The 15683-nt window shown below is 40.9% G+C and overlaps 1 protein-coding gene across 2 annotated transcripts in view; it reads left to right on the top strand.

The window, feature by feature from the left end:
• Positions 1 to 15683, top strand: part of NECTIN3 (nectin cell adhesion molecule 3) — a 247782-nt gene that overhangs the window by 103695 nt on the left and 128404 nt on the right. The window lies entirely within an intron of this gene.

Below are 15683 nucleotides of genomic sequence, written 5' to 3'. Positions count from 1 at the left end.
AATGAAATGTACCATAGCCTAGTTACCTTTTAGGAGCGCTTGAGAGTTAAGGATCCGAAGATTTATTTGTAAGATGCTTCACCACATCCAAGGACTCAATTTATTTTTGTAAGGTATTTTTTAGCAATTTTGTACTTTTTCTACAGCTCAGATTAAGTGCTGTATGTTTAGTATTTCACTCGAGAAAATACATGTTTTAACGCTTATAGCATTGAAATTGAACTACCCGACAGTGTAGATCAGATTTGTAAAATTATTTAATTTTTTTCATCATTTATTTGGATTGATGACTTTTTTTATTACTAGAATATTAAAAATGAAAAAGCAAAAATGTTTTCATGTAGCCACAACATTTGTTTCCACTTTTGTCAATATTCCCGTTTTTGTTTTTTTTTTTCTGCTGCATCAAGTATATATATATCCATTCATCTTCGCTTTTCTTGAACCATCTAACGCTCGACCTACTGATAATTTATGTGCGCGCTGCTTGGAGAAGTTGAAAAGCCATTACCATATATATTTCCCAGACGTATAGTTTAGTAGTTTACTAGCGACAGGTGCTTTATGTATATATACTGGTATACACTGCTGTCATGGGCTCCTGTATGAGGATTGTTTAAGAACAGAAAATTGCTGCATTTTTGTAGTTGACCATGAAACTTTTTTTTTTTTTGTTTTTTTTTTTACTTACAGGTGAGAGGTGATAACAATAGCATTTCTTTATCTTGCCTATGAATTCCCTATATGTGTGTGTGTGTGTGTGTGTGTGTGTGTGTGTGTATATATATATATATATATATATATATATATATATATATATATATATATATATATATATATGTATATACATAGATAAGTTCAGGGTAAAGGTTTTACTGGAGTAAAATACGACATTTAAAAAATCCTCTATTATAATTACAGCCTGTGTAAAACATATATTTTTTGTATTTTACTCCAGTAAAACCTTTACCCTGAACTTCAACCCTCCTGCAACTATGTCCCTCCTGATATTTCATAAAATATAGGTAGCTATCATTTATATTCTCTAAGGGTATGTGCACACGTTGCGTATTTGGGTGCGGATTTTAAAATCCGCAACGTGTGCACACACCCTAATTCCTTATATCCCACACTATGCCTAGTAATCTAAATAATGCTAACCTGCCACATCACTAAGTGCCGTTCAATATTACTCAGTGATATGGCAACGATGTTGGAGCTGGTATGAGTGTTTTGGCCTTATCAATGGGCTTATAACTGTAGTTTAGTGCAGTGGATACATAAAAGCACCCACCAAACCAGTGTACCGACATAACGCGCACAATTTACGCGTATACAGGTTTTGTTATGCTCCTTATTCCAGTCTAGACAGAATTTTCAGTACTACATAAGTGATCATTTTGGATCTTATTATTTCTGTGTGAATACAAAAAAATGTAATTTTTTTTCGAGTGCAGAATACAACAAAATGACAGTTGATTTTTGACAATTAAGTGAAAAAAAATCACTACAGTCACTCATTTACAGGTGTAAGATTTGACTATCCAGCCTAGTTATCTATGGACGTTAGTTAGGTCCCATAGTCACTTTCTTTGGTGGACCTAAGGAATCCAAGTTTAAGGCTGCAGATGTGTAACTATATACACTAAACAAACTATGAACTATCGGACAAAATGTAAAGGGAATGGTCAAAGCTCATGACCTATCCACAGGGTAAGTGGCTTGGCTTCTTGCTGAGACCAGAGATTTCTAGTTTTCCTTTTGAACAGGAGTCGAGTATTCCCACTGCTTGTAGTCCACAAAGAGCTTGCGTGAAGTGGCAATGCAAAATGGGACTCTCAATCTTGTGATCTGAGGAGTTGGAAGCTGTCAGTGATCATTCTTCCCTGTTGGTAGATGTTCAACCACTTAACAAGCAAATCCAACACCTTTCCTCAGTAACCTTTCTCAACCATTTAGCAGTGCCAAAGAATATTATGTTATACCTCCTAAAACGCAACAGAAGAGCATTTGAGTCCTAGAGTATGTTACTTTAAGGCTATGTGCCCACGTAGCGTTTTATTCCGGACACTAAAAACCGGACTCCTTCCCAGAAATCGCGCGTTTTTTTCCGCGTGATTTTACCGCGATTATGTTCGCGATTTTCGCATGCAATATTCAAGCACTTTCCAAGCGATTTGAAGCATCGCTCGGAAAGTGATTGACAGGTTGGTCACACTCGTCAAACATAGTGTTTGACAAGTGTGACCAGCTTTTTACTATTGAGCCTGCCTATGCGGCATCAATAGTAAAAGATAGAATGTTAAAATGCTAAAAAAAAAAATCGGTGTATATTTACCTTCCGGCGTCACGCGCTGATTCCCGGCCTCAGCGTTCCCAGTAATGCCTTGCGAGACCTGTGATAACGTTGGTCTCGCGTTGCTATAGCGATCTCGCGAGACCACGTCATCACAGGACCTTGCCGCAAGGCATTACTGGGAACGGGAATGCAGCGCGTGACGCCGGAAGGTAAATATACCCCGATTTTTAATTCTTTTTTTACAGGGGTATGGTACCCAGGGCCTGGAGGACAGTCTCCTCTCCACACCGTGGGTACCAACCGCACATGAGACGCTTAACTTCCCGCATGGTGGGCATAGCCACATGCGGGAAGTAAGCGATTCTCATGCATTCCTATGGGTGCGGAATTGCGGCAATTCTTTGCAATTCCGCACAAAAGAATGAGCATGCTGCGATTTTCTCCGCGATGCGATTCCGCCGCGGAAAAAAGCGCAGCATTAGCACAGCATGTGCGGAATGCCATAGGAATGCATGGGGGGCGTTCTGTACACCATTTTTAAACGTTTTTGCGCCAAAAATCGCGGCAAAAACGCTTAAAAATCGCTACGTGGGCACACAGCCTCAAGTGATATTCCTGTGTTAGACATTTAGACTGTATCCGCAGGATATTCTGTAAATGTCTAATAACTGTAGATCCCACCTGTAGGGGAAACTGCACATTGAGAATAGTGGCCCAACTCGCACCTTTGCCAGTGGAGAGCATAATTGGAATAGCCTTCTAAATTCAACTGGTTCTCAGTGCCAAATCACAAAGCAATCCTCATGTCTTTGAGTCATGTTGATGAGAGTATTGGGAAATTCATCAAATCTATAATTCAGGTCAATTTTTGCTCTTGAGTATGGAATCTTGTGGATATATGAATTCTTTCACCTTTCACTTACTGATGTACTTACTGATAAGGGCTAATACCCAAGCCAACTGTATATGGGTTGATGAAGTTCCTACTGAACTCAGTGGGAGATTTTTGATGATGTATGCAGTTTGCTCTTATAGGATCAGAATTTTTTTGTGTGTTCAGTTGGGGAATGATACCACTGAGCCAAGTCGGTGTCTGAGCACCATGATATTAGTGACCCTCCTATAATATAAGTTATCGATATTAGATTGGCACGCACTGCTGTCTTAACTTTTCACTGCTGTGGTGCCAGCCTGATGTAACTATAGCTCCGTCATACTGTTTAGTGGCTCCTTCCGGGTACAGCAGATCAACTCATATTTTTACAGCTACAGGAAACATAATATATACTGATCCTGGAGTGAAGTTTGTATGTACCTTTTATAATGTGATTACATTGATATGCAGTATAGTCTTTGTCTACCTTTACATAACTTTGGGATTCATATTGGTGGGCAAATAAATGACAGTTCTTGCATAAATGTCAGAAATGTTTATGTTCATGCAATGGTAACCTAAGCTTCACCTGCTTTATATAGGCAAAGTGCCTCCAACTTATGGTGCTCTTGCCACATAGAACAATTTACTGTTGAATTTGTGCCATTGTCTTAGAAATTCCAATGAGTACTTAGATATGCTTTATCCTTTGCTGTACTAGCTCATATACCGTATTTTTCGGATTTTAAGACGCACTTTTGTTTCCCCCAAATTGTGGGGGAAATGGGGGTGCGTCTTACAATCGTATAGTGAAAAAATCGGGGGGAAAAACTTACTTTTGCGGTGGCAGTGGCGGCTGCGGTAGTGATGGCGGCGTTAGCGATGGCCGCGGCGGCTGCTGATCTGCCTGGTACATCTCAGGGTCTCCGGGTGGGCAATGCAGCAGGCCAGGAGCTGGGGGTATCGCTGCGGGTTAACCGGCGGTTACGCGGGCGGGATAGTGCTGGTCGGCGCCATGACAGTTCCGGGAACAGGCTGTGAGTTTCCGATGGAATACCGGTATCACAGCCTGTGTCTGCAGGACTACAAGAAAATGGCCGCCGACCCGGCACATGCGCAGATGGAGCTCGGTCACTGAACTCGATCTGCGCATGCGCTGTGGCTAAAAGCTGGCAGAAGGATCAGGAGGCTCCGCTGCACACAGATACCTAAGGCAGAGGAGGGAGAGAAGCATGCTTCTCCTCCTCCTCGTTTGCAGGGATGGATATTGATTGGTGGAGGGATCTGTTGCTGGGCTGCCTCCACCAATCAGGTATCTATCCCTGCAAAATGTATAGTGTAGCACTTTCATTTTACCTCACATTATTCTGAGATCCTTGGGAGAGGTGAGGCAGTGGACACATTGATGGGAAACACAACCCCCATCATCCTTCATACCGTATCAATGGGTGTATTCTGATGGATGATGGGGGTTGTAGCCATATTAGGGATAGTGCCCAAAGTGTTTATTGCAACTGTGACTACCACCTTCCTCATCTTTCAGAATACACCCATGTATACAGTACATGGGTTTATTCCTAATGATGAGGGGGGGGTGGTAGTCACTACTACACACATTGTACTGTGATTCACAGATCCCCATAACAGTGTGTCATCCAGAGATCCCCATAACAGTACGTCATCCACAGATCCCCAAACCAGGGCGTCACCACAGATCCCCATAACAGTGCGTCACAGATCCCCATAACAGTGCGTCATCCACAGATCCCATAACAATGCGTCACCACAGATCTCCCATAACAGTGCATCATCCACTGATCCCCATAACAGTGCGTCATCCACAGATACCCCATAACAGTGTGTCTCCACACATCTCCCATAACAGTGTGTCACCACAGATCCCCCATAAAAGTGTGTCACCACAGATCCCCCATAACAGTGTGTCTCCACAGATCTCCCATAACAGTGCGTCATCCACAGATACCCCCATAACAGTGTGTCTCCACACATCTCCCATAACAGTGCGTCACCACAGATCTCCCATAACAGTGCGTCATCCACAGATCCCCATAACAGTGCGTCACCACAGATACACCATAACAGTGTGTCTCCACAGATCTCCCATAACAGTGCGTCATCCACAGATACCCCCATAACAGTGTGTCTCCACACATCTCCCATAACAGTGCGTCACCACAGATCTCCCATAACAGCGTCTCCACAGATCTCCCATAACAGTGCGTCATCCACAGATCCCCATAACAGTGCGTCACCACAGATACCCCATAACTGTGTCTCCACACATCTCCCATAACAGTGCGTCACCACAGATCTCCCATAAGTGTCTCCACAGATCTCCCATAACAGTGCGTCATCCACAGATCCCCATAACAGTGCGTCATCCACAGATCCCCCATAACAGTGCGTCATCCACAGATCCCCATAACAGTGCGTCACCACAGATCTCCCATAACAGTGTGTCTCCACAGATCTCCCATAACAGTGCGTCATCCACAGATCCCCATAACAGTGCGTCACCACAGATCTCCCATAACAGTGTGTCTCCACAGATCTCCCATAACAGTGCCTCACAGATCCCTCATAGGAGTGCATCACCACAGATCTCCCATAACAGTGCGTCCCAACACATCTCCCATAACAATGTTTTTCATTCATCATAGGTGTAGAAAAAGACATGGGCCACACATCTAAAATCATAAGTTGATCTAATGACACTAGGCAAAATGAAACTAAACATGAGGTTCTTAGTTTAACATTCTGATTAGACTGTATGAAGCCGCTAGCACATGACGGCGAACTTCTTAGGCTGGGATCACACATGTGAGTTAAACGGACGAGTCTCGCATGGTAATACCCGGCGCTGCCGCCGGGACTCAGGAGTGGGACGTGCAGCTCCATGTATTGCTATGCAGCCGCACGCCCCGCTCATGAGTCCCCGCGCCAGCGCCGGGTATTACCATGCGAGACTCGGCTGTTTAACTCGCATGTGTGATCCGGCCTTAGTGAGCAAAAATAGGCGGAACCCCTTGCCTTGCAGCATGGGTACTGTAGGGCACCAGGTACCCATCTGCTCGTTGTCGTTGTGGTGGTCGGCACATTACTCCACAGCTTTATGGTTACTGTATTTAAAGCTATGGACACATTCACCGTCACTTGGCAGTAGGCTTTATATGTCTGATCATAATGTTACCGTAAACTAAAAACTTCTTGTTCAGATGAATACAGTACATTTTGCTTAACACCACTAGATCAACTTGTTACCGTATTTTTGGATGTGCGGCCCATGTCTTTTCTACAGCAAGAGTACCGTATTCATTCATGCTCTCAGTTGCCCCATAACTATGAATGACAGAGCTGACAGTTGTTTCAATACTGTATTTTGTTGCAGAAAAATACCGTACAGTTGGCTGCTGCATATTTCAAGCATGTCAAAGCAGAAAAGGCTTGCATACAAAATTCCCTTTAAACTGGAGGTTGTAAAATACGCTAAAGAGCATGGGAACAGAGCAGCGGAGAGACATTTTGGACCGCCTCCAACTGAAAAAATGATAAGAGAGTGGAGGAAGCAGGAGGATGAGCTGCAAAAAGCAGGAAAAAGCAGATCTGGTCTACGTAGGCGTGGTGCAAAGTGGCCAGAGTTAGACGTGGACGTAAAAGAGTGGATCATACGCCACAGAAATAATGGCCTTTCGGTCTCAACAAAAATGATCCTATTCGAAGCCAAGCGGATTGCTGCTGAGAAAGGCATCAATGACTTCACTGGATCACCAGCATGGTGTTTCAGATTCATGAAGAGATGTGGCCTTGCTATGCGCACCAAAACTAGAATTGCCCAAAAAATGCCACAAGAATATGAAGCCAAGATTCTGTCATTCCACAAGTTTGTAATTGACAGCAGAAAGAAACATGGTTATGAATTAGGCCAGATTGGGAATATGGATGAAGTCCCTCTAACCTTTGACGTGCCATCCAACAGGACTGTTGATGCAAAGGGTGCCAAAACCATCACGGTAAAAACTGCAGGACACGAAAAAAACCACTACACAGTTGTGTTGTCCTGCTGTGCCGAAGGCACGAAACTGCCACCAATGTTAATCTTTAAAAGAAAGAACATGCCCAAAGAAGCTATCCCACGAGGAGTTGTTGTGCACGTTCACGAGAAAGGATGGATGGACGAGAACGGAATGAGATTGTGGGTTGACAAAGTGTGGTCGAAACGTCCTGGAGGGCTTCTGAAAAAAACATCCCTGTTAGTGCTAGACCAGTTCAGAGCACATATTAGTGAAAACACAAAAAAAGTGTTTAAAGAAGTGAAGACCCATCTCGCGGTAATTCCAGGGGGGCTTACCAGCCAGCTACAACCTCTCGATGTTTCTATAAACAAGCCGTTTAAAGTCTACATGCGAGAAGAGTGGAATAAATGGATGGCTGCTGGCAATCATGACCTGACACCAACTGGACGCATGAAGAGGCCCAGTATCAAGTTTGTGAGTGGGTGAAAACATCATGGCAATCAGTGAAGGATGAAACAGTTATACGTTCATTCAAAAAATGTGGGATTAGCAATGCCTTAGATGGCACCGAAGATGGTGCGCTATATGAAACCAATGATTGTGAGGACCTGAGCTTCCTAGACTCTGACAGCAGTGATGAGGAATTCCTGGGATTCTCTGACTAGAAGATTGTGCTGTCTGACAATTAACGTTTCTCCCCAATTGCCAGAACATGGTTTTTGCTGTTACTTACAGTACCATGGGACTGTTCTTACATGTTACCCACAATGCTGCTGTTGACTGCTGTTGAGTCTACTATGTTAAAATAATATTTTGTTATTTAATTAAAGGTTTTTGCACATTATTTGACTCAAAATATTTTTTTTCTTATTTTCCTCCTCTAAAACCTAGGTGCGTCTTATAATCAGGTGCGTCTTATAAAGCGAAAAATACGGTACTTCGAGAGAATTCATGCAGTCCACACTTCAGTAATGCCACCTTCACCTGCGTATACTAACATTAGAGGGTTCTGTCTTACATAGGTCATGATGCTGGAGACGGCCCAGAGCATGTACTGCTACATAAAGAAATACCATATAGTATGTAACCTTTAGGGGCATAATTTAAGGGGTTATGGTTATACCCAAGCCCGATGTCGTAGAAGAGCACTGAATAGCAACTCTGCCATGTAAGAAAATAACGGTATTATAAGTAGTATATGGATCCGCCTACAGATTTTTGCATAGAGATTCAGGAATTTTAAGTTATACTTTTTGGTTACCACAGTGAACAACACTACGTAAAAGAATACTATTCACTGTGGGGCAATTTATTAAAATTGTCCTAAAAAAAATTCGGTCTTTGTCTTTTTGCCTATAACAGACAGTCAGAATCCTCTATAAATTTCTCTATTAAAATGAAAGCGTTACTCTAATTGGTTACTATGAATAAATAGGCCAGTTTTACTTTTCGAAAGTTTGGATAAATATGCCCCATGTTTTTTTTTTCTACTTCTCCAGAAAATGCTGCTTTGCTTTGCAGTTGTCTGTTAAATATTTTGTTATTTTGGTACTGCGTTGCAGGAGACAAGCACAGAGGACTGTGACCCCCACATTAGATGTCTTTTGGATAAATGGTGCTTAAGCCGATCATTCAGGCAGCAGCCATCTATGCCAACTCTTCTATACAAAGGAGTGCTCCATTGACCGAGTGATCTTGTGTGCTCTTTGAGAAAGTTGCCAATCAACATGTCTGCCGGTGGCTTGTGTCTAGGAGAACAAAGTGATTAGCAGTCTGAAATTGGTCATGCCCAATCAACTCCGCCGATAATTAGTTGTTTGATTCTTGCTCACATACACATTGGATTAACATCTGAACCCGTCATTATCGGCAGTTGCAGCACATATTACTCCACTGTGTATGGGGGACTTTAGTCTGAAACATGTAGCCCATGCCTTTGGGCATGCCTTTGCCATGCCATATTACTCCACTGTGTATGGGGGACTTTAGTCTGAAACATGTAGCCCATGCCTTTGGGCATGCCTTTGCCATGCCATATTACTCCACTGTGTATGGGGGACTTTAGTCTGAAACATGTAGCCCATGCCTTTTTGCCATTATTGTTTAATTCCGTGTTAAAAGTGATGTGATCCTAATAGGGGTAGTAAAATACATTGCTGCCAGACACCCCTCCAGTGAGAATCTAATGATCTCACATCTGCCTGGGTATTCAGACATTAATGTAATGTGTATGGCTGCCTTAATTAAGAGGAATTTATTTTTATGAAAGAGGTCCTCTGTCACCTAGTGTTGTTCGTATACTCCTGCATACTAGGTTGTATTTTGTGACCACTCACAAATATTCATGCTTATGTACGGTATTTATTGGTTTTAAAAAGGTTGTTTGGGTTAGAAAAGCACCTTTCTTCCATTAAAAACAAAGTCTTGTCTTTAATCTGTGCCTGACATTAGAACTTGGCTTCATTGCCGGGTTGCAATACCTCCATACGACCAAACATGTTCACATGTTTTTGTAAGAATGCCACCATGTTTTTCTAACCTTATGTATCATCATTAAAGAGGTTACTAATTTCACCTCCTTTCATATGTCCTAACTCTTTTCTAACAATCAGTTCTCTAATATACTCCTATTACCTGCCCTGTGCCTGTAAGCTCATTTTTGTATGGGTGACCTAGTACTCTGTTGTGTTCTGGCCCTGCTACTTTCGGTCTGGGGACCAGAATTGGACGAGCTGAGTAGCCCATGTCATTTGTGGGAGCAGGGCTGAGTGTCTGCAGTCTGAGCACGCATGCCGATATCAGCATTCACTCTCCTGCAGAGATCCTGCCGGTGCTTAGGAGTGCCGTCCCTTCATCTGACAAGCGCTGCGATGTGCTGCTTGTTATTAGAAAGCATATCACAGGGTTTGTCAGCTGAAGGGACGGCACATCAAAGCTTCGACAGGACCCAAGCAGAGATCAGTGACGCCTGATCTGAGTTCAGTCATGCGTGGTGCAGACAGACTCTGCCAGAGCTTGGAAGTGCCGTCCTTCAGCTGATAAGCCCTGTGATATGCCTTCTAATGATCAGCAGCACATGGCAGTGCTTGCCAGCCAAAGGACCGGCACTCCAAAGCATCGGCAGGATACAGGTAGAGGAGCAGAGTGAGGTCTGATCTTCATGCTGCCGTCTGTCACAGAGATACCACGCCCCAACAAATGACATGCGCTACTCAATTTGTCCGATTCCAGATCAGAAGTAGCAGAGCCAGAATCACAACAGAAGACTAGATGACCCATATGGAGATGAGCTTACAGGAGCACGGCAGGTAATAGGTGTATATTGGAGACAGGAAGAGTTAGGACATATGAACGGAGGTGAAATTAGTAGTGGAAAACCTCTTTAATTTTTTTTTTTTTTTTTTTTTTTTGTAAACTCACTGTCTTTTGTTTTATAACTAAAAGAATTATCATCAATTTGACTCCCAGACCGCTGTAGTTTTGCCACAGACGAACACACAAGTGCAACTTTTTCCTAATTTGTTAAGGGTAATTTATGTTTTGACAATGTAACGATTTGAAGATGCTTGTTTTGTACAGTTCAGAAACATCAGTATGATAGTGCTGGCGCTATAAAAATTGTCACGTTATCTGGTGCATGTTCATTTCCTTTAGAATGTCATAATATAATCTGAAGGGATGGATGAGAAAGTAAAGAAATAAATTATAGGAATGATTTTAGTTTTTGCTTAATCGAACAGCTATTAATGGTAGCCTGAACTTCACATGTTAAAAGGGAATTTGTCACCAAGTTTTTGCTACCCCATCTGAGATCAGCATGATGTAAGGACAGAGACCCTGATTCTAGTAATGTGTCACTTGTTTTACTGGGTGCTGCAGTTTCTTTTTATTAAAAACTGTTTTATCAGTGGCAAATCTACCAGTTCTCTTTATGCGTAGTTCCGTATAACCTCGCCTATAAGCAGGAAGCTGCCGATCAGTGCGGTAGGACTATTTGACTTCAGGTTAAGTAGTCCCCTAGTCATAATCTCCTGCTAGTAAAATAGTGATTTTATAAAAACTGCACTAAGCAGTAAGTGGTTACATTACAGACTCCCGTTATGATCAAGGTACAGTTACTGTTCTTTATCTTATTGCTTTCACATTGAATACAGTTTATCGTGAAGAAATAAAATATTTTCCACAGGGAAAGATGTAAACGCCCACCCTCAAAATTTTACTTTAATCAAGATAAGTTAAAAAGGTTTTGCTAATTTTAATTTTCAATACATTTTCCTAAAATTTCCTTTGATTGATACAGACCATAGAATGTCCTTGAATAGACACAAAATTAGATATAAAATGCTGGCGACCCCAAGAAACTATAAAGGGAAGCTTGGGAGATAAATGCATACTATTTATATATTGTCCTAAATACTGGGGACTGCCATGAGGAAGAACTTCACCACTCTTCATTTATGATACACATGGGACGCCATCAAAACCACGTCGGTGAAATGATCTATTACTCGTAGTTGTGACACTCGGCCTATTTATGTGCCTTCTGTTGTCGGCAGTATCTTTGTTATGCTGGTGTAAATTTAGATCTGCATTCTATATAGAAATAGTGATTGTTCTCAATTGAATCCTAATTAGCTCCGAATCCCATCTCCAGTGCAGATTTCCTCATTTCCAGTTCTCTCTACTCTCAAGGGGACATAGCTGTTCATTATCGGAAGAGGCTATGCTTGTAAGTGTAATACACTTGTCATCCCTGTACAAACACAGAACTAGGAGAATTTAAGAAAAAATGTGGTTAATTTTGGCTGATAGCCTGGATGAGTCTGCCCTTTTCTGAATTCTACCATGTGGGCAGTCGGGTGCTGCCACCACAGTGACCATGAAAGTGGAAATGCTCTTTAATCAATCAACATGAAGGCATGTCTGAAAATGAAATGGGTTCACCTGTGTGATGCAGATACAGGTCGGCAATTGGTATATAACGGTGCAGCATTAGATTGCAGCATTCATGTTTTATTCTCCTGTTTGCCTAAGCTAGAAGATCTCCTAAATGATCCACCATTTCAAATACATATTTGTGCTGTAGGAATTGCTAATGCAACAATAATTGCATAAAAGTTAGGTGACCGGTAATTTATCGCTCATATAATCTGACCACTATGCAGCAATGGTACTTAAATTTGGCCAAAGTGGTCAAATCGGCCCCATGTTTGTGTTTCATTGGCCAAATAGACGCGTCATCCAGTTTCAATTAGATTGTATTCTAATAGTCATTGTGTAGGCCATATTGGCCTAATGTATTTGAAATCAGTCACGTCAGTCTCCGTTACGTCTTTGTGCATTGGCCGCCTCTGAAAGTTCTTTCCTTTCACATCACAGCTACTATTCTGGAAGGGAGAGTTAGCATTAGATATGGTTTCTAGCTTAATGTATGTAATCGATAATGTTACAAAATCTAGAAATATTTCCGTCTGTTCAGAATATTATGCTAGTAGTTTGGTAAATGGTTCCCATATCAATTTGAATATATCTATGTACAACTTTAATGTCGAGACCTGATTTGCATTTTTCCTTAATTTACATAGTAGAAAAAAAAATGGTCTTCCACACCTTGTAAATATGTTTAAGTTCCGTTTACGTGGACTTATCGGCAGCATGATACGACAGCCAATCGATAACCTATACACAGGATGACCAAAGCAAACAATGCTTACTAAGCAATCTATACCAGATCGTGGAGTGGGCATAGGCTGCCTTAGGTCTCGGCAGTGCAATTCCTGTTACAGAGATACGCCACTGAGAAAGATAATCTTACAAGCTACACAAATGATTCTTTCACCTGATGAACAAGCGTTTTGCTTGTTTATCGGATGATTGGCAGCCTGTTTACACTGCAAGATAATCCTGAAATGAGTGTATTAACGCTCGTTGAAGATCATCTAGTAGTGTAAATCGAAGGCTACTTTCACATTAGCGTTTTTTAGCGCAGCGCTTCGTGCGCAATAGAAATGCATGCAAAAAACGCATCATGCGTTTGCATTTTTTAGGCGCAAGCGTTATAACCAGTTTCAAGCCATGTTAACTCTTAAAACTCCTGCGTTTTTTAATGCAGGCGTGCGCATGTCCTTGCGCACGCCTGCGTTCCCATAGACTGTAATGCGTTATTTTGTCGCATTCCGTGTGCAAGTGTGCACATGCGTTCTTTTGACGCCGTTGGACGTACCCAAAAATGCAACAGGTTGCGCCTGGGCGCACACCTTAAAAAATGCATGCGCATGAAAAGGCATATGAACGCGTGCGAACGATAGACCATGCGCCCCTCCATGTTAAACAGGTGTGCATGCGCATGGACGCGCACGATGTACTGTGCAAAGAAACGCTAATGTGAAACCAGCCTAATACTACTGTTAACCCATTACTAGTATCTTTATGTTCTCTAAACAAGTTGGTTAATGGATCTTATCATTGCTCAAGGTACAGTATGTATGCGGTTGGTTGACACTAGAAATCTGGGCCAAACAGAAAGAAGTAGCCTAAAACAATTTCGCCTTGGTCTGAGTATGCTATTGATTGAAATTAGTTTGTAGATAATGAAGCCTAAATTACTAAGTGAGGCCTTAGAGTTTAAGGTGGCCCCATTGTTACGTATTGTTCTAGTACTTATGCAAACATTTTTCTAGCCCAAGTTCGATTGTAGCGGCATATTTATCGTAATTATCAAATTATTGACATTTGCCAATATCACTTCGAGAAGTTATAATATTTGTGTATGCATGATCAATTTTCATCATCTCTAAACACCGGCCATTCGGATACATTGTTCTATATCTTGCAGGTTAGGCATTTTCATAACCATTTTCTCAAGAAGCAGTTGATTGTTTACAATAATGAAAGAACCTCTGAATTTAATGAGGTTCATCCAATACCAGCCCTCTACTGCAAGAGATCTTCAAGTAAATGATTACATTTTACTGGAGTATTTATTTGGCTTTAAATTATTCTTTTGTGAAATGCTGATCTATGATTGGTAGGTTTACGTTCGGGTCAGAGACCATTTCGGTACTATTTTGAAGCATTTTTTGTATTGTAGCCAGCTATATATAATGTGCTTATAGATTTGTAACAAGTGGCTTATTTTTTCTGCTTTTACACTTTTCGAATGTACGTATTAGCATAACTATTTGTTAAATGCTGTCTGCTGCTATCAGGGATGTGATCATTTTGAAAAAAACAACCAAAAATAAAATAAACACTTCTGTAAAAATAGTTGCGCAGAAGTAGAAGATTGTAAAATCTCCTTGAGAACAATGGTCTTACGATCTTAATTTTATCTGCAATAACATATTTGGAGGTTAGAAAAACATATTATAATGTGAATTTTTATAAATATAAATCAAATATTTTACTTGCGCTTCTGGTAAGTGTTAGGATGTAATTTTCAGATTCTGAAGTTTTTTTATGTGCCCAAATTTACGTTTACCAATTTTTTATAATTTGCTAGAGTAAACTATGTTTTTATGATGAATAATTTGTTATTCTTGCAACTGTTGGTGCTTGCTGTGATGTTTGCTGTTAAGCAATGTTTATTACAATTATATTGTAAAATACATAATTTTTAATAAATGATTGAAGTTCCATAATTATTTGCAGGACTATAGAGTATTACTTTGGCATAAAAATGTTAATATATTTAATTACCCTCCTCGCTTATGTAAAGCATCTTAATACCCTATAGTTATACAGTGGGGAAAATAAGTATTTGATACACTGCCGATTTTGCAGGTTTTCTCACCTACAAAGAATGTAGTTGTCTGTAATTTTTATCGTAGGTATAGTTCAAAAGTGAGAGACAGAACCTAAAATTAAAAACAGAAAATCCCATTGTATGATTTTTACATAATTAAATTGCATTTTATTGCATGACATAAGTATTTGAATACAAATAACAGAAAACTGACGACACATCAAGAACTAGTCTGAACAAGTGTATACCATAAAACAACTTGCATATCAAAATGAGGAAATGGTTGCACTCAATTGCATTAAGGCATGTCAATGTGAAATAAATAAGTGTGAATAGCGCAAAGGCTTTTGAAATTTAGGAAAAACACATGTGCTTAGCATAAAATTTGGCCAAAAACCGTGAGCCCATTCACCAATGTCATGGTGATCTCATTGAATGGGTCCCTGACCTAACTGCCTAGTTTGAACACTTACCTCTGGCTAATAACTTGGTAAAGCCTTTATATACTGTATAGGAAGGTCAGAACCAAATGTGATTGGATGTAATAGACTAGTTCTTGATGTTCCGTCAGTTTTCTGTAATTTGTATGCTAGCTTTCTGACTGAGCACTCCATCCTTCACCAAGCTGTGGTTTTAATTACATCCAGTCACATTTGGTTCCGAACTTCCTATAAATATAGGCTTTACCAAGTTATTAGCCAGAGGTAAGTGTAAAAACTGCACCCCTCAAGG

Source organism: Dendrobates tinctorius, unplaced genomic scaffold (genome assembly GCF_039654945.1).
Source record: "Dendrobates tinctorius isolate UK_male_01 unplaced genomic scaffold, ASM3965494v1 ptg000127l, whole genome shotgun sequence".
NCBI classification, from domain to species: Eukaryota; Metazoa; Chordata; class Amphibia; order Anura; family Dendrobatidae; genus Dendrobates; species Dendrobates tinctorius.
The sequence above is the reverse complement of the archived record's forward strand: the minus strand, read 5'-3'. Positions and strand labels throughout refer to the sequence as shown.